Source organism: Danio rerio, chromosome 14 (genome assembly GCF_052040795.2).
Source record: "Danio rerio strain M-AB ecotype USA chromosome 14, GRCz13ab, whole genome shotgun sequence".
NCBI classification, from domain to species: Eukaryota; Metazoa; Chordata; class Actinopteri; order Cypriniformes; family Danionidae; genus Danio; species Danio rerio.
In genome coordinates this window covers 21301827-21323570 of record NC_141034.1, presented here as the reverse complement: position 1 = coordinate 21323570, position 21744 = coordinate 21301827, and the positions used below count along the sequence as shown (strand labels likewise).

General features: G+C 31.6%; 1 pseudogene across 1 annotated transcript; it reads left to right on the top strand.

Annotated features, from left to right (window-relative positions):
• Nucleotides 1-1731: 1731 nt before the first annotated feature.
• On the top strand, nt 1732-6911 carry LOC147833929 (uncharacterized; annotated as a pseudogene). Its single transcript, XR_015507361.1, has 4 exons — nt 1732-1825; nt 2267-2377; nt 4663-4867; nt 6624-6911. The product of XR_015507361.1 is annotated as an uncharacterized LOC147833929 (transcript).
• Nucleotides 6912-21744: the final 14833 nt, after the last annotated feature.

The window sequence follows — 21744 nt, the reverse complement described above, 5'->3', positions numbered from 1 at the left end:
CATGTTAACCTCATGGCCTTAACTGATTTATTAATATGTTAACCTCAGGTCATCATCACGGATTCATTAATATTATTAGTATGTTAACCTCAGGTCATCATCACTGATTTATTAATATTATTAATGTGTTAACCTCAGGTCATCATCATTGATTTATTATTTATAAATTGTTAACCTCAGGTCATCATCACAGATTTATTAATATTATTAATATGTTAACCTCAGGTCATCATCACTGATTTATTAATATTAATATTACGTTAACCAGAGGTCTTAATCACTGATTTTATTATATTATTAATACGTTAACCTCAGGTCATCAATTCATTAATATTATTAATATGTTAACCTCAGGTCATCATCACTGATTTATTAATATTATTAATACATTAACCTCAGGTCATTATCACTGACTGATTAATTAATATTATTATGTTAACCTCAGGTCAACATTGATTTATTAATATTATTAATATGTTAACCTCAGGTCGTCATCACTAATTTATTAATATTATTAATACATTAACCTCAGGTCATCATCACTGACTGATTAATTAATATTAATATGTTAACCTCAGGTCATCATTGATTTATTAATATTATTAATATGTTAACCTCAGGTCGTCATCACTGATTTATTAATATTATTAATACATTAACCTCAGGTCATCATCACTGACTGATTAATTAATATTAATATGTTAACCTCAGGTCATCATTGATTTATTAATATTATTAATATATTAACCTCGGGTCATCATCACTGATTTATTAATATTATTAATACGTTAACCAGAAGTCTTAATCACTGATTTATTAATATTATTAATACGTTAACCCCAGGTCGTCAATTTATTAGTATTATTAATATGTTAACCTCAGGTCATCATCACTGATTTATTAATATTATTAATACGTTAACCTCAGGTCGTCAATTTATTAATATTATTAATATGTTAACCTCAGGTCATCATCACTGATTTATTAATATTATTAATACATTAACCTCAGGTCATCATCACTGACTGATTAATTAATATTAATATGTTAACCTCAGGTCATCATTGATTTATTAATATTATTAATATGTTAACCTCAGGTCATTATCACTGATTTATTAATATTATTAATATGTTAACCACAGCTCATCAGCACTGATTTATTTATATTATTAATATGTTGACCTCAGGTCATCACTGATTTATTAATATAATTAACATGTTAACCTCAGGTCATCACTGATTTATTAATATTATTAATATGTTAACCTCAGGTCATCATCGCTGATTTATTAATATTAATAATATGCTAACCTCAGGTCATCCTCACTGATTTATTAATATACAGGTCATCATCTCTGATTTATTAATAATGCGTTAACCTCAGGTCATCATCACTGATTTATCAATATTATTAATATGCTAACCTCAGGTCATCATCACTGATTTATTAATATTAATAATATGCTAACCTCAGGTCATCATCACTGATTTATTAATAATACGTTAACCTCAGGTCATAATTGTTAATATTGTGGATTTTTACTTTATATTAGCGAATTCGGGTCAGAATTGTTATTTGCTAGATGTTGATTTCATGCATAAATTGTTTTTTTTTAGAGAAGGTAAATAAAAGTAAACAACAAAATGCATTCTTTGGAGAGCAAACATTTGTAATATTTTGTATTTGTTTTCTCTATCTTAAAGTTTAAAGTATTTATTTTTTAGGTGTTTTATGGTTGAAAAAGACCAGGCTGAAATCAATGCCATCCGTAAGGTGTTCATGAGAGTCAGACAGTCTCCTTTGTTGGTACCATGTAACGCAAGTAAGTACTAAGTTAAGATACTGCTTTTGTTTTTCCTCATTTTATAGATTCATATTCTATTTTTATCAACTGTCATATTAATATATTTTTTTATGTAAATCTCTAACAGGATTACCATTCACATTTTTTCATCTTCAGTTGCTAATGAATCAGTGGATTGAGCTTAAGCTTATTTCACATTGCAACATGTCACACAACATACTGTAATATTACTTGACATTATCTGGGTATTATTGTGCGTTTATGTCAGTCATCGATGCACTTAAGCAAAAAAAAAAAAAAAAAGTAGCAATAAGCAATAACATATATTGTTTTTACTTTGATTTGAGTACCCCTTAACTTGAAGCTTATAATGCTTGATCCTAATTTCGAATGTGTCATGGAAGTTCTGACCATATTAAATATGTTGTGTTACGTTTTTCCACCATTTATTACACACAGGCAGTAACTTGTTGGCTGTCAATATCTGAATCTGGTGTGAGTGGACCTGAAAAGGCAGATTCAAGAGCGCACATCATACAGTTTATGTCAGAGATGAAATGCTGTTCAAAGGTGTGTTGCTATTTGTTTTATAGTGCTTTCACACCTACACTTCTGTTTCAGAACCTGTCTCGTTTGGCCAGTTAGCGCGGTTCGTTTGGCATATGTGAACAAGGCAATTGCACTCTATTCCACGCCAAAGTAATCGCTCCGAGACCGCCTGAGTGAGGTAGTCTCGGCTCGATAGAAACAAACCCTGGAGCGGTTCGATTACAGTGAGAAAGTGATCCGATCCGAGCGCGGTTATATCACAGTGTTTTATGGATATGTAATAGGCATACGGCTATATGAAGAGAGAATTATGAGTAGGGTGGGAAGTTTCACGGGTCTCCGGATGCCCGAAAACAAGTGATGACCTCCCGGTAATCTCGCGTCTCCCTCCCGGTCCTCAAATAGGCATCGTCGCGCACCCTTCTCACCCCTCCCCACTGCATCTCTCCTCCGACCTTGTCAACCACCACCAAACCACCACCTCCCCCTGACAGCTGAGCGGAACGCTGCAAAATAAACCCTGACACTCTGACCAATGTGAGGAGAGTTTACTCGCACGTGACTCGTATTAGCTCTTTTGGTCTGATTAGAAACTTTGCAGTGTGAAAGTGAACTGCTCCAAGAGCAAAGAGCAACAATGTAACATTTGTAATCTCTTTTTCGGAACAACTGAATCGATTCACAGGTGTGAAAGCACCCTTATAGTACAATTGTATGTTCTAATGTGTCATTCTACTTTGGTAACAAGCTTGTAACATGCATTTTTAATATGTGAAAAAAATGTTAATGACAGCTAATATAAAATGGTAACCCACATACAGTATGAAGAGTTCAGATGCAAAAGCCTCTAAGTCAGGTCTCAAACTGCCGACCCTCAAACCATTTGCGGTCCTGCTTCCTCCTCCATCTGGCCCACAACTGACATCAAAAATATAATGATATTCGGCCCATCAAAACATATATTTTTGAATGGCTATCATTGTTGTGCTATCACATACTTCTGGTTTTGACTCCCCACCTACTGGACATTTAAAGTTACATTTTAAGTGACAGGGTTACTTTCGATTTCTCTCAGTGTGCGGTCAAGAGTAACACATGCAGATTATTTCCGGGGCTGATTTAAACATTGAAAATTATGTACGTAAGCGCTCTATTTTTGTAAATTTTCAAGGGTCATTTAATTATACTCAGTTTTATACCCCCTGTACTTTGTTGTACAAACACCTTTTTATGGCTTACACATGTTTGTGTAAATATGATAGTTTTGCTAATATTCGATTCAAATGGTCTTATGAATAGATTTTCCACATATACATATTAAGATTTGGATAAATGTGTATTAGTAAAATTTGACTGTTGGCTTTATTAAACATGTTAAAGTAAATATGAATATGTACATCCTTATCCCCTCTTTATTTTATTTTTACCAAAAAGAATGATATTGAGAAGAACGATTGCCAGCAACGTCAATAAAGTTACCCAAACTACATTCTACTGTCGTACGCTGAAAATTAGCATATTTTCCAGCTTTTATTGTTTATGCTGTTATTTAACTTTAAAGGCTTTGAAAAAAACACAACTTACCACCAAAGTTCAATTACAGAACCTACACACAGGAGCTGTAGAAAAAATTCTAATTTTAAGAGAAATTTTCCGATAACACTTGCATCTGGCCTCTTCTCTCTCACACACAATTACTCTCCTTCAAAAATGAATTTATGCTGCTTATCAACTGTGTTCAGATATAAACTAGGCTAGGTGTGCAGAGTTTCATAGATTAACTTTACATATTTTACACACATTTGTAAGCATTCCATTTATATTAACAACCTTAATTAATAATTGATACCTTTTTAGGTCAGTTTAAAGTGCATTTCACAGCATGAGCTATGTTTTTTTTTGTTTTAAATAAAGATATATTTTAATTCTGTTCTGAATTACATTTCAGATCATAGATCTTACATAGTCCACAAGGAATTTATTTAATTTATTATAATTTGATTAAATGTGAAACTATGATGCCTTTTTATAATTTATGATAACTTTGCAACTTTTCTTTTTTGTTATAAACATGGATTGTTTGGTGGGTCTGTTTTAGTTACTGCAAATAGTATTATGTTATGTTGGTTTATCCAGTCATAGACCTACAGTGATTTAGACAGTTTAAGAACAATAAAGATTCTCAGTAGATTTACCGCACACACCGGGGTATATATCTGTGTGAAGGATTATTTAATGACCTAAAAATCTACAGCAGTTTTTATGCTAACAACATGAAACATGATTTTCCTTGTCAATTTTTACAGGCACAAGAATTTAAGGAAAAGGCTGAGATGTTTCACTGCCAGTTTAGGAACTTCAAATATGTCTGCAAGTACTTCAGGAACAACTTGGAGACAATTGGTCATCTGTGGTCTAACTTTGGAAGATGAATTTACAGAGACTCTGACACAAACAGGGAGACTGGTCTGAAATACATGATACCCCCATGAAAAACGGAAGTGTTGGCAGGTGTGCTTACCAGTTTAATATTTGATCTGCTATAGTTAGAAATCAGACTGTTATATCTTTTAAGCGTAACGCCTGTTTCACACCGCAAGCGTCAGCGGTGCTTGTTTTTTTGGCGTCCATGTTAACAGATTAGAGCTTTCATACGTCGCTGAAGCAGCAGTGCAGCGATAGTTTCGGCGCTGGGTCTATTTTTGACGCGCTACTCACGCTCAATTAAAGTGACAGTGCATTGATAATGAACTAAATACATTGAATGACAGTAAAAAGTAACAATTTTACCCAATAAATGCGTCAATAATATCAACTGATTTATATATAGTCAATCAAATGAACTTAAACCATTAAAAACTGCAACAAACCTTTATTTCAGGCCGAACTACAAAACCAATAGTTAAACAATTTTAGTATCAGTTTTCTTGGCGAGGGGAAGTGATTTACGGGAATTGTAGTCCATAGCAAAGTGTATTGTGGGTAGTGTAGTTCGACATGCATGCTGGATGATGTGAACTCGCTGTGTGCTGTGCTGCTCAAGCAGAGGAAGAAAGCTTTATTCGGCTTTGCTTTATGTTCGCTCAAGTTATTTCACCTGGGAGCTGTTTGCACTGTGAACCTGACAACATGAAAATAAGTAAAAGAAGGGCATGCATTGATCACTTTTATCCATCTCATCCTTTGCACGAGCATGAATTAACATGCTGTTACTCTGCCGCTGGACATCACTGAAGTGGATCATGTAAAAATATAATTATAACTATACTGTATAGATATTATAACTATAGGCTTACAACATCCTGTCAATCAAAAACCAAATGACATGATATCACTGGCGATTGTCTTCTGACGTACTCCTCATAGAGTTTGAGAAGCATACAGTACTGTTTGATCTATAAAATTTGTAAAATAAAGATTTGCAGGTTAAAGAAACAGCATAGGAGGAGGTTGCCGTTGGTCTTGTTGCAGATAAAATGTTTGAAAAGTGTATTTGTATATAGAGAGACATGGGTAACTAGATAGAATAGACAGCGATATGTTGATCTCTGCAGCAGCTGCCAAAGAGCTGCGCGCTGCAGACGCAGCTGGTGTAAAAGGCAAACACCTGCGTGCTGCTACTGCTCGACATACGCGCTGCTCACGCACTGCTTTCGCTTGCAGTGTGAAACAGCCGTAAGGACTTATGCGGTTCTGTCGCCATCTTGTGGATAGAAAACGTCAACTGTCGCCGACGAGCTGTCTCTCAGAAATTGTAAATATTTTAAAATAAGCACTATTCTTGCAAATAAACTGCATAGTTGCAATCAAAACAACTACATTCTCGACTAAAAAAAGCCTCAAAAGTATATTTTGTTGTGTCACAGCAGTAATATTTGTCAAACTGTAGTGTCTGCTGTATGTGGGCGGAGTTATACACAAAGGGTAAAAAGGTAATATGGATGCTTATATTACTTAAATATATCACGGCTATCAGTCAATTTCGAAATCCAGACAGAACTGTTGTGTGTGTATGTATTTATGTGTGTGTATATATATATTTATATTTACTATTTAAAATAGTAAATATATTAAATATTTTATTTATAAATATTTATTTATAATAGCTATTTTATAAATATATAAATAAATATTTACTATTTTCCCAAGTGTATATAACCACTACTGTAAGAAAATGTCAGAATCTGGTACATTCTTTCTGTATTATCTTTGCTTGAACTGACCCAATCTAATCCTGTTTATATGAATTGAACCTGCTCCCGGCCAGGTTTGAGCTACCAGAACTGTTGCTATGACAGCGACTCTCGGATCAGTTTTGAAGAACGAAATGATCCTGGATCGTGTCATATCGTCATTATCCAAATCCAGCAAACTGAGTAATCCATGTACGAAGAACTGACCCCATGTACGAAGAACTAAGAAGAAAACGCAAAGAAAACAAGTTTTTTTTTTTAAATTTTATTTTGTACAGTATATCTGATATCAGTTTAGAACATCACATTTACAATAGAACAACTGTCTAAAATGAAATAAAATTCTAATTGTAAAAACGTAATCTGAGTTTTTTTTTTGTTTACCACCTTAGTTGTGTACTAAGCTTATTTCAGGCAGTCCTCTAGAAAGGAAAAGAAAACATCAACTGCGAGTGGTCCCAAGAAATGAGTTGCCAAATCAAAGCATGATTCAGGGCCCAGGTTTTGCACATTTATCTTGTTCAATGCTCCTCCTGAAAAAAAAAAAAAAAAAACAACAATAATATTACTTGCAATCACGAGTTGCCTGTTATACAAAATTACAAAAGATGCTAGATTTTGATTTTCTAGTTGATAAATTGACTTCTTGATAAAGGGACTAGACAACAGGCTGAAAGGTTTGTACTATGTTAATATTACAATAAAACACATCACGTTTAATAAAACACTATAACATCTCCAAAAACTGCTACTTTTTCATGCCAAAAGAGAGTTTGTGCTGCTGGGCATAGTAAATCTGAAATGGTTTTACACAAAACTAAAATCTAGAAGCTCAATCCTTAAAATGTGTATAAAATTATAGCTTTAAAACGACTTAAAGAGTTCATTAGGTTTTAAAGAGTTAAGGAAGTCTGAACAAAATATTTATTGCTTGTTTTTATGTAAAAAAAAAAAATATATATATATATATATATATATATGTGTATGTATGTGTGTGTGTGTGTGTGTGTATATATATATATATATATATATATATATATATATATATATATATCATCAGTGATGATATTAATAAATCCGAGATGATGACCTGAGGTTAACATACTAATAATATTACAAATTAGTGATGATGACCTGAGGTTAACATATTATTATTAATAAATCAGTGATGAGGACCTGAGGTTAACATATTAATAATATTATTAAATCGACGAGCTGAGGTTAACATATTAATATTAATACATCAGTGATGATGAACTGAGGTTAACATATTATTATTAATAAATTAGTGATGATGACCTGAGGTTAACATATTAATATTAATACATCAGTGATGATGAACTGAGGTTAACATATTATTATTATTATTATTAATAAATCAGTGATGATAACCTGAGGTTAACATAATAATTCAGTGATGATGACCTGATGTTAAGATATTAATAATATTAATAAATCAGTGATGACCTGAGGTTAACATATTAATAATAATAATAATAAATCTGTGATGACCTGAGGTTAACATATTAATATTAATACATCAGTGATGATAAACTGAGGTTAACATATTATTATTTATAAATCGGTGATGATGACCTGAGGTTAAGATATTAATAATATTAATAAATCAGTGATGATGACCTAAGGTTAACATATTAATAATATTAATAAATCAGTCATGATGACCTGAGGTTAACATATTAATACATCAGTGATGATAAACTGAGGTTAACATATTATTATTATTAATAAATCAGTGATGATGACCTGAGGTTAAAATATTATTAATATTAATAAATTGGTGATGATTACCTGAGGTTAAAATGTTAATAATATTAATAAATGAGTGATGATGATGTATTATTAATATTAATAAATCAGTGATGATGACCTGAGGTTAACATCTTAATATTAATACATTAGTGATGATAAACTGAGGTTAACATATTATTATTAATAAATCAGTGATGATAACCTGAGTTAACATATTAATAAATCAGTGATGATGACCTGAGGTTAAGATATTAGTAATATTAATAAATCAGTGATGATGACCCGAGGTTAAGATACTATTAATATTAATAAATTAGTGATGATTACCTGAGGTTAAGATATTAATAATATTAATAAATCAGTGATTATGATGTATTAATAATATTAATAAATTAGTGATGATGACCTGAGGTTAACATATTAATAATATTAATAAATCAGTCATGATGACCTGAGGTTAACATATTAATAATATTAATAAATCGGTCATGATGACCTGAGGTTAACATATTAATAATATTAATAAATCAGTGAGGATGACCTGAGGTTAACGGTCCGAGTATCATCCGTTCATTTGATTATTCCTTTTATTACAGAAAAGGAACATCAGAAAAACGATGAATATTTCGTTTTTCTGTTTATTCTGTAGGCAGAAAAAACGGAAACTCATCTGTTATTCTGCTTATTAACTTAAAACGAAATATTAAAACAAACACAAAACCAAAACGAAATAATGAGTCAAAAAATGGTCCGTGTACGGTCCGTGTACATTTTGTTCATTTGTTTTCCATTTTCAAACGGAATAAAGGAAATGGAGAAAACGGCCGTTTTTCCGTTTTTCTTTTGCTCACGAGAAAACGAAAAAACGAGATTTTGGCTGGATTTTCGTTTTTTGGTTTAGGGTAGGAAAACGGATAAACGACTTTAAAATTCATTTTACACATGTAGGCGGTGCTGAAACGCCCACTTTCCTCTAATTGGTCAACCAAATCTGCGCTCGTGACGTCACTCTCAAAATAAAAGCCTTACACGCAGGCTTTTAATTATTATTATTTAATTATATTTTAACTAAGTTTACATATTCTATCATTTGAACCACACACAGTTAGCAGGCTTACATTCATTGCGTATGTATGAATTAAATAAAAACGTAAATCAGCAGTATTCTTAGACATTTGTCATTAAAATAAGGTCATAGTTCACTGCCAAGCTTCTTGCTGCTGTGCACCTGATGCAGAGCAAAGATAGCCATTTCCGAGGAGCACCTGGTTTGCATGATTATTTCAGAGCAAGGGCTTTATAATAATAATAATAATAATAATAACAATTATTATTATTATTATTATTATTATTATTATCAGTTACTAGTGTTTTTATTGTTTGGTGTGTTTTTTTTCCCTTCTTTTTAATAGTTGTTAGCAGAACCAGAATAAGAACACTTTGGGCCCTGCTATAAAAACAAAGGGTACCATTTGTTTTCATTTATTTCTTCCTATTTTAATTATATATTGTAATTATTTATTTGATAATTAATACTATTTTATTGCAACGCCAAAGTAGGCCTGTCTTATTATTTTTTTTTATTATTAAATTTGCTGTTATTGTAGGCTAGATGGCAGGCTTTAAATATTTTAAATAACATTTACTCATAACCTTACTAATTCGAGAGCCGAACCTAAAAAAGTTTAAGTGCAATACTGTACAATAAAGGGAGCCGCAATGCATATTTCTAGCCCATTCTTTCACTCAACAATTATTGCTGGAATAATGAAATAAATTTCAAATTAACTAATTAAACACATTATAGTTGATAAAAAAATTGTGTCTAGTAGTTCCGACAAACAGACGAGCTCGCTACATGTGCGTTGCGCTAATAATTTGATATTTGCTCTTCTTGAGAAAGTGCTACAGCGGGCCCTGCTATTTCACATATAAGGTTAGTGATACGTATTTTAAATTAGTATTGCACATTATTCATTTATTTTCTTGTCGGCTTAGTCCCTTTATTAATCTGGGGTCGCCACAGCGGAATGAACCGCCATCTTATTTAGCAAGTTTTTACGCAGCGGATGCCCTTTCAGCCACAACCCATCTCTGGGAAACATCCACACATACACACACACACTTATACAGTACGGACAATTTAGCCTACCCAATTCACCTGTACCGCATGTCTTTGGACTGTGGGGAAAACCGGAGCACCCGGAGGAAACCCACGCGAACGCACTACACTACTGAATTAGACACACAATATCAAAAAAAAAAAAAACTTGATGCTTATTTACATTATCTAAAGTCATTTCTTAAGAGGTAGGATCTGTTGTTGTATTATATATTTTCGTTTTAATATGCAAATAATTTTCTTTAATTTGTAATAGGCCTATTGTCCCTCATTGCATAAAATAACCAGCCTTTGTATTCAATATGTTTGTAAATTGTCCATCCAGTTTGACGCAAGCTAAACAACATTTTGGCCTGTTTTGCTTATTAAATGAGTGATTTTCACGGAGAAACAAATCATCCATCCACACAGTTTTGTATAAGACCTGTGTGAACAAAAATATACACTTCATCATAGCCTATAGGAAAATGTATCTGTTTAGAACCAATTTTGTGTTGTATAATTAAAAATATTAAAAATACAATAAAAAAAAAGGAATAACATTTGAAGTGCAATGCTTCAAAGATCCAATATGCTGCATGCAGAGCCAAAACAAAAACTGGTTTGTTTGTTTAATAAAATAATAATATGAAATTAAAGTGAAATAGTTCCATAACCTGTATTATAACTGTAGTCACCCTAGATGACAAATCATCCGTTGCGCCGGTGAGTTTCACCTTTAATCAAGAATGTGCCAGAACCAAATGAGAATATTTACAGATTACCTCGGAATGAGACCTCGGTCTGTGAAGGATGCAGAACACAGAAACTCGTTAAGAATGGAGATGCATGTTAGATGTTTTATATCCCTTTAGATATTGTAAATAAACAACAAGTTTTTATAGAGAAAAACTTGTGTCATGTCTTTTCTTTGACGCACGCGGTGAACAGCCCCGAAAAGGCGCCTTTATTTAGCCTGTAGCCTAAATAATAGTTTAGATTTTATAACATATAATGTTCCATTACTTTAAATGTATAATGTTTTTTAATTTTTATGGATTATATAAAATATATAGTTTATATAAATGCGCTCTGATCATTCAAGGATCATAATGCGTTGCATATTCTTCTTATTCTTCATTGATCCGTAAATTGTGTATTTTATAAACTGATCATTTATAAGGACTAAGCTATTAATAACTGTAATTCCTCGAATGGAAAAGTCAACTTAATTCGACATATGCATATAGTGCGCTTATTTCTGCGCGCATCGCGCGCTTTACCGAATTATCTTTTTTATTTTTTTATGCACTATAAATGCATCTGGCAGCACCGAAAAGAACAAATGCCAAGTTATTAGCGCAGCGCACAGACAGCTAACTTGTCTAGTCTGAACCAGGGGTTTTCAAACTATTCATTGCACACCGATCCCATTGCATTTTATTTAGGATAAACCACTTATTTAAAATTAATTAATTAAAAGGTGCGTACTCTCCAATACACCACTGAATTATAGTGTCATAATATTTAATAATTATAATTAAGATAGACACCTGACCTCCATTTAATAAACAATTTAGTTGCCATACTTTGTTAATTTGAAGTTTAAAGTTTAAATCATTTATGTTAAACTTAAATTATTTAAAAACTTAAAAAGACTTAAATTTAGTCATTTAAGACATTTTAGGTCATAAGTTTACATACATTGACCGTTGCATTTAGTAGGCCTATTCTGGTCTAAATAAGCTTTTTGCATCTTAGGTGTTTACACACACAAATTAAGCAGTTTATACGTACATTCAATGTTACTTTGAAATTACTTTTGATGCAATAAATAATCCTAAATAGTTGAAAGTGTTAACATATTCTTGAAATGTAGTTATTTTATAACTATGAAATTTATTACTAAACAAAGTGAATCATTATGAATTTGCCAAGAAATAATCCACTTTACCACTGTAAAGCAATGCCCCACACTCACTAGAACGGTAGAACCTGGACTGTATGATATGTTCTGTATGTAAAATAGAGAAAATAAGCAAGATGCGCAGTCTCATGCAGCCTTAGTGAAATATAGGGCGTCACAGCAATGAACTAAAAATAAAACCACCCTTGAAATGCTGGCGATCTTAATTTTTTCAGCCTACACTGACTGAGAATAATGTTGCACTATTTTATTAACAAATAACTAGATAATAAATAATAATAAATTATTATTTTTTACAGAGTAGGCTATTATTTAGGCCTACAATAGCTCTGAAACAATCATGTAAACCAGGTGCAGCTCGGAAATGGCTATCTTTGCTCAGCATCAGGTGCACAGCAGCAAGAAGCTTGGCAGTGAACTATGACCTTATTTTAATGACAAATGTCTAAGAATACTGCTGATTTACGTTTTTATTTAATTCATACATACGCAATGAATGTAAGCCTGCTAACTGTGTGTGGTTCAAATGATAGAATATGTAAACTTTGTTTATATATATAATTAAATAATAATAATTAAAAGCCTGCGTGTAAGGCTTTTATTTTGAGGGTGACGTCACGAGCGCAGATTTGGTTGACCAATTAGAGGAAAGTGGGCGTTTCAGCACCGCCTACATGTGTAAAATGAATTTTAAAGTCGTTTATCCGTTTTCCTACCCTAAACCAAAAAACGAAAATCCAGCCAAAATCTAATTTTTTCGTTTTCTCGTGAGCAAAAGAAAAACGGAAAAACGGCCGTTTTCTCCATTTCCTTTATTCCGTTTGAAAATGGAAAACAAATGAACAAAATGTACACGGACCGTACACGGACCATTTTTTGACTCATTATTTCGTTTTGGTTTTGTGTTTGTTTTAATATTTCGTTTTAAGTTAATAAGCAGAATAACAGATGAGTTTCCGTTTTTTCTGCCTACAGAATAAACAGAAAAACGAAATATTCATCGTTTTTCTTATGTTTCTTTTTTTGTAATAAAAGGAATAATCAAATGAACGGATGATACACGGACCGTTAACATATTAATAAATCGATGACCTGAGGTTAACGTATTAATAATATTAATAAATTAGTGATGATGACCTGAGGTTAACATAATATTATTATTATTATTAATAAATCAGTGATGATAACCTGAGGTTAACATATTAATAAATCAGTGATGATGACCTGAGGTCAACATATTAAATATATTAATAAATCAGTGATGATGACCTGAGGTTAACATGTTAATAATATTAATAAATCAGTGCTAATGACCTGAGGTTAACATATTAATATTAAAAAATCAGTGATGATGACCTGAGGTTAACATATTAAATATATTAATAAATTAGTGATGATGACCTGAGGTTAACATATTAAATATATTAATAAATTAGTGATGATGACCTTAGGTTAACATGTTAATAATATTAATAAATCAGCGATGATGACCTGAGGTTAACATATTATTAATAAATGAGTGATGATGACCTGTGGTTAACATGTTAACATTAATAAATCAGCGACGATAACCTGAGGTTAAAGTATTAATGATAATAATAAATCAGCTATGATGACCTGAGGTTAACATATTAATAATATTAATAAATCAATGATGACCTGAGGTTAATGTATTAATAATATTAATAAATCAGTGATGATGACCTGAGGTTAACATATTAATAAATCAGTGATGATGACCTGATGTTAAGATATTAATAATATTAATAAATCAGTGATGATGACCTGAGGTTAAGATATTAACAATATTAATAAATCAGCGATGATGACCTGAGGTTAAGATATTAATAACATTAAAAAAATCAGCGATGATGGCCTGAGGTTAACAAATTAATAATATTAATAAATCAGTGATGATGACCTGAGGTTAACATATTAATAAATTAGTGATGATGACGTATTAATAATATTAATAAATCAGTGATGATGACCTGAGGTTAACATATTATTAATACATCAGTGATGATGACCTGAGGTTAACATATTAATAATATTAATTGATCAGTGATGATGACCTGAGGTTAAAATATTAATAATATTAATAAATCAGTGATGATGACCTGAGGTTAACATATTTATAATTTTAATAAATCAGTCATGATGACCTGAGGTTAACATATTAATAATATTAATAAATCAATGATGATGACCTGAGGTTAGCATATTAATAATAATAATAATAAATCAGTGATGATGACCTGAGGTTAACATATTTAATATATTAATAAATCAGTGATGATGACCTGAGGTTAACATATTAATAAATCAGTGATGATGACCTGAGGTTAAAATATAAATGATATTAATAAACCTGTGATGATGCCAACATATTTAACAGAATAAATTATTAAATCACTAACGTTAGTTGAATTTTAGCAGCGATTCACAGTAGTTAACGCCTCAAATAACCTACTGTCTTGTGTTTAAACTAACGTTAATGCTGTGTTGGTCCACATTTCTGGCGTGTCTTTAAATGAAATTGACATAATACATGCTAAAAACCGAATTATTAGAAAAAAAAAGGTCACTAAATTAGCAAGAGGGTAAGTTTAGTCGCGTTTAATAACGTTTGCTAACATATTAAATATATTAATAAATCAGTGATGATGACCTGAGGTTAACATATTATTAATACATCAGTGATGATGACCTGAGGTTAACATATTAATAATATTAATAAATCAGTGATTATGACCTGAGGTTAACATATTAATAAATCAGTGATGATGACGTATTAATAATATTAATAAATCAGTGATGATGACCTGAGGTTAACATATTATTAATACATCAGTGATGATGACTGAGGTTAACATATTAATAATATTAATTGATCAGTGATGATGACCTGAGGTTAAAATATTAATAATATTAATAAATCAGTGATGATGACCTGAGGTTAACATATTAATAATATTAATAAATCAGTGATGATGACCTGAGGTTAACATATTAATAATATTAATAAATCAGTCATGATGACCTGAGGTTAACATATTAATAATATTAATAAATCAGTGAGGATGACCTGAGGTTAACATATTAATAAATCGATGACCTGAGGTTAACATATTAATAAATCAGTGATGATGACCTGAGGTCAACATATTAAATATATTAATAAATTAGTGATGATGACCTGAGGTTAACATATTAATAATATTAATAAATCAGTGATGATGACCTGAGGTTAACATGTTAATAATATTAATAAATCAGTGCTAATGACCTGAGGTTAACATATTAATATTAAAAAATCAGTGATGATGACCTGAGGTTAACATATTAAATATATTAATAAATTAGTGATGATGACCTGAGGTTAACATATTAAATATATTAATAAATTAGTGATGATGACCTTAGGTTAACATGTTAATAATATTAATAAATCAGCGATGATGACCTGAGGTTAACATATTATTCATAAATTAGTGATGATGACCTGTGGTTAACATGTTAACATTATTAAATCAGCGACGATAACCTGAGGTTAACATATTAATAAATCAGCGATGATGACCTGATGTTAAGATATTAATAATATTAATAAATCAGTGATGATGACCTGATGTTAAGATATTAATAATATTAATAAATCAGTGATGATGACCTGAGGTTAAGATATTAATAATATTAATAAATCAGTGATGATGACCTGAGGTTAAGATATTAATAACATTAAAAAATCAGCGATGATGGCCTGAGGTTAACAAATTAATAATATTAATAAATCAGTGATGATGACCTGAGGTTAACATATTAATAAATCAGTGATGATGACGTATTAATAATATTAATAAATCAGTGATGATGACCTGAGGTTAACATATTATTAATACATCAGTGATGATGACTGAGGTTAACATATTAATAATATTAATTGATCAGTGATGATGACCTGAGGTTAAAATATTAATAATATTAATAAATCAGTGAGGATGACCTGAGGTTAACATATTTATAATTTTAATAAATCAGTCATGATGACCTGAGGTTAACATATTAATAATATTAATAAATCAGTGATGATGACCTGAGGTTAACATATTAAATATATTAATAAATCAGTGATGATGACCTGAGGTTAACATATTAAATAAATTAATAAATTAGTGATGATGACCTAAGGTTAACATATTAATAAATCAGTAATGATGACCTGAGGTTAAAATATAAATGATATTAATAAACCTGTGATGATGCCAACATATTTAACAGAATAAATTATTAAATCACTAACGTTAGTTGAATTTTTGCAGCGATTCACAGTAGTTAACACCTCAAATAACCTACTGTCTTGTGTTTAAACTAACGTTAGTGCTGTGTTGGTCCACATTTCTGGCGTGTCTTTAAATGAAATTGACATAATACATGCTAAAAACCGAGTTATTAGGAAAAAAAAAGGTCGCTAAATTAGCAAGAGGGTAAGTTTAGTCGCGTTTAATAACGTTTGCTAAATTTAAATATTCAAAACAATATTGTTAGCTTGTTTTAATTAATACCAGAAAGTAAATCACAGTAGCGGAAGAGCAGCACGCTAATCTAACGTTAGGTAGGGACGGCTAATTAGGCTAACTTAATGCAAACAAAAGTTAAACGTTGCTCGTTTACTTCGCTGGAAAAAAGGCCAAATCCATAAACACATATGAATTTTACAATCATTGATGCTTCTGTAAACTTATAGAAGAAAACCGGTGATCTCACCTCTTCACTTGTCCTCTTCACCTGTCCTCTTCACTGGTGAAAATGGCAGTTGCCTGTGCGTGGGTGTGTGGGTGTGTTTTCTTTTTTGAATTTGCGTTTTTGGCGGACTCTGCAGGAGGCTCATAATGATGACGTAATAACGTTTGATTGGCTGATAGAAATGATGTCCCTGGGTCGTCATAAAATATGTTGGTCTCAGGACAACTAGCACTTGGCAAAATCAGGACGAGCAGATGGGCTCGAACCATTAAAAAAAAAAAAAAAAAAAAAAAAAAAACAGGTCTTGTTCTGACAGACTATAGTGAATCAGTTGCCAAGTCATTCTTTGTCGAGTTTCACCTCTGTAGTAACGACTACATTTCGGTGATGATGGGTTGACAAAAGGACTGAGGACTAATACACAGTTACATGCTCAGTAATAAAAAAAAAAAAAAAAGTATACATTAGCAGCAAATAAATTAGCAAACAGTTTAGCTTATTAAAATTAGTAGCTAATATAAAAAATATAAAGAAACGGAATCAAGCTAACAAATCTCATTACCCATTTCTTTACTGTATAATTTACACAGTCTGATTAAAAAGCAATGAATGAATGATTTATTTAGATTTTTATTTTTCGTTTGATTACATTAAATAACAGGTGTCTCTTTAAAAATGCACACATCTAACGTTACAATAAAAGTGTTCGATTGCTTTCTTACTTTCTATGCTCATTTAGGACAAAATTACTTGTGTTAAAAAAAATAAAAATAAATAAAAAAAACAAGATCAACATCTTTAGATGTTATTATTATTAGTTATTTCCAAAAGTCTGTTTAAACACGCACCCAAAACCCAGAGTTTCGCTCCACTTCAAATCTCGAGTACAGAATCCGTTTAGGAAACCACGTCTATTTATTACTATGGAGCATGTCAGCTGACAGTCATGCAGCGCTGTATGACTATTTTGAGAATTGAATATGAAAAGGAGATGGCACCTGTAATGAAAAGAAAGGGAATCATGTCGTTTTATGTTTATTTCAAAGTGTTTTTATGCTTGAACAAAGCAAAAGCACAGAACAGACTCGCATTTAAGAGCAAGGGGCGGCCACTGGTGGTTCGGCAGTATGGGTTGCATATAGGGAGGCTCAGCTCTTTAATGTTTATTTGCAACCTTTGAGAGAAAGGCTGAAAATACAGGAGAAATACGGGAAAATACATTTACGGGATGATAGCGGGAAACAACTTTAAACTACGGGAGAATTCCGTGAAAAACGGAAGAGTTGACAAGTATGTGTCTGTGGTAACTACTTATAACAAAAGTCACTATATGTTTTATGATAGCTACATGCTAATAGCATCTGATTGTAAATAGTTAACTTCATGTCAATTAACAATATGATTCTTAGAATTAATGCAATTACCATTAATTGTTCACTGAACAACCTATACAACTCATTTTAATTCCACTGCTTGACCTTATGGTCAGGGTTGGGAGTTGGGAAGGATGAGGGAGGATCCAAATAAAAACAACCAAGGATTTTTTTATATAAAATAAACTAAAAGAAACCCAGTGGGGGGAAAACACAGCAATATGACAAAACTAAACATGACAATGAGGATGGACCATACAGGACAGAGCACACTTGGAGAATAAATATGGAAAGCAATCCAATAAACTGACAAGAAGGCAGGTGAACATAATGAATTATAATGGGGTAGCAAGGTGGGTGGGACAAGATGATAGACAGGAGAACACGTTACAATAACGCAACAAGCCATGTGCTCACGTAAAACAGGACTAGAACATGCAGCCAATGAGGGAACTTGTTAACGGCGTGTTCACATTAAACACAACACTAAAGCAAATAACTAACATGTAGATATGGAGTTCTCTACACAACACCAAGACGAGACAGAATGCAAAACATAAGTACATGATAAATAAAACAACGTGCACTCACATGCAGCATGCATGTTTCTGACCCCAGCACCAACCGAAACTGAAACCAACTTGACTGGAGTTCTTAGATTGAAAACACTGTGCCACTAACAAAACACGGAGAGGGAAAAAAACGTACATCCCAAGCACGCCTGGCAGCCATAATGGCGCTTATACAAAAGACAAACAGAAGAGAAAACTCGAGCCGAGCACAGCTTACAAGACAAGACAGGACTAGTGTCTTAACTCTGGCATCAAAACAAAAATTGACAAGACTGAAGTAGCAGAATCCTGACACTTCTTGGGAATAGATAATCTAAATACTACATGTACAGTACAACTAATAATAAATGATTATGACTAATTATATTGTCCCTTTGTTAACTGAATATAGCTTGTTTATCGTAAGCCTAGCAGATCAAAAAATGAAAAAAAAAAAAAGTTAATAACTTCGCCTCAGCGTGACTGAAAGATAATTTGTGTGTGAAGTATTGTTCAGCTGTCACAAGGACACTTCACAAAAGTACACAAGTACCAATTCACTCAAAAGTACTGTGTAGTTGGAATTCTGTGGCTTACATAGAACACAAATAATTGCAGTCCTGTCTATTATTTCTAAAAAACAGCAAATGGAAAGACATATGCTGGAGTTTTCATTTCATACCATTTCATTGCTGTCAAGAAAATGGTTTCCTTTCATCTTGAATATTGTACTGTATGTACAAACTGTCTGCAGGTGAGTTTATATACAGGACTCTGTCGCAAAAACTCCTAAGTAACAAAATCATTTACCTGTAAAAGTGATTGAGACCAAATTAGTTGTGTACCATATCAAATAATTACCGTAACACTGATTTATACATTAAGTCAAATTATTCTTATTATAACAACAACTTATTGTTACAATGTTGACAATCACGTACAGTATCAATTTAGAACAATTTCATACCTGGTTAAAATCAATGTGTTTCTCAATGTGTTCTCCCCAATATGTGTCATATTTCACCCTCTGGTTTAAAAAAAAAAAATAAATAAATAAATAATAATAATAATAATAATAATAATAATATAAATAATAATAATTATATATATATATATATATATATATATATATATATATATATATATATATATATATATATATATATATACTTGCACAAGGCATTGGAATCAAACCTCTTCCCTCAGCACTTCACTTCTCACCATCATAAAGACACTTTCTTATCTACCTCGTACCTCTAGCTTTGCTTCCCTGCTCATATCATTGGTTAAAACAGTGACTTCTGACAGAACGCTTCCTCAGGTAATCTCCTTCAGGGGTCTCACGGTCACAGCTTTACGTCATGGGGAAATTGGAGACAGACAGCGGAATGATATTACCGTCTTCAATACGTTTTGACCCCTTGACCCAGAGCATAACAAGTACAATGGCAGCCTCAATCCTGCTGTCACTTGTAAGTTTGCAGATGGATGTGAGGTTGCCTGAGGATTCAGTCGCTCTAGACAAATGCTTTACAGCTTGGCCAATGACTGATGCAGAGCAATAAATACAATCCTCATTAGAATTTCCCATCTGTTTCTAAGCACACATGGCTTTGTGAACAGAAAGTGTGAGATAGATTGCATAATACACTGTTTTACAGTTGGCCAGACACATTCAGACACAATAGGAGCCTCAGGTCAAACTCATGTTAGGCCCAAGGTCTTTTATATTTTTTTTATTATTATTTTAGAAGCTTCTGATATAGTTATCTACTAATATAATTTGTCAGATTTTAACATAAATTCCCATCTTATTTCATTTACTCTTAGCTTTTTGATTTTATTTTTTTTTTCTCTCTCTCTTTACCCTCTGGGGTTTAAGGTGATTTTGGGGCCCCTAAGATATTTTGAAATGCCCTGAAATGGTTGCTTATTTTAGCTACTTATTAAATAGTATTGGGCAACCTTTATTTTATTTTTATTTTTTGTATTCAGCACAAATTGTGATTCAATAGTATTCAAGAAATATTGATTTACATGCTTGCGTGTAAAAAAAAAAAATAGTATGCAGGGTTAGTAGGTTTTGGAGAAAAAAATGTAGCAAAAAAAAGGTAAAAAAAAAATAAAAATAAATAAACATCACAATAATTTACATTTTGTGAAGTCTATTTGGGACATCTCACCTTTATGCGGGAGACAATGGTCATGAATAATTCACACCTGGAGAGACAAAAGACACTCCCCCACTGGCTAATGTTCACCCATCAGGGGCATTGTAAAGCAATGTAAAGTTGCAAAAGCTAGCCCTAACTAAATGCTTGTTGTATTATTCGATGGACTATGACCACATAAACACTCCACATTAAACAGTATACAGTTCACAAATACTTTACCTTGATATTTTTATTAGGAAGCTATACAATATTATATTTGTGCATATACATCAAATTAGACAGTACTGTAGCCAAATCTGGAGTTTATCTAACAAAATAACTTATAAATTTGGGTTTACTAGTTTTTCGGACCGTTATCATATGTTATAGGGATATATATATATATATATATATATATATATATATATATATATATATATATATATATATATATATATATATATATATATATATACATATATATATATATATAAATAAACAACAACACAATTTTAAAAAGAGAAGCAAAGAGAGCAACAATAAAAAATGTTGAATATATATATATATATAT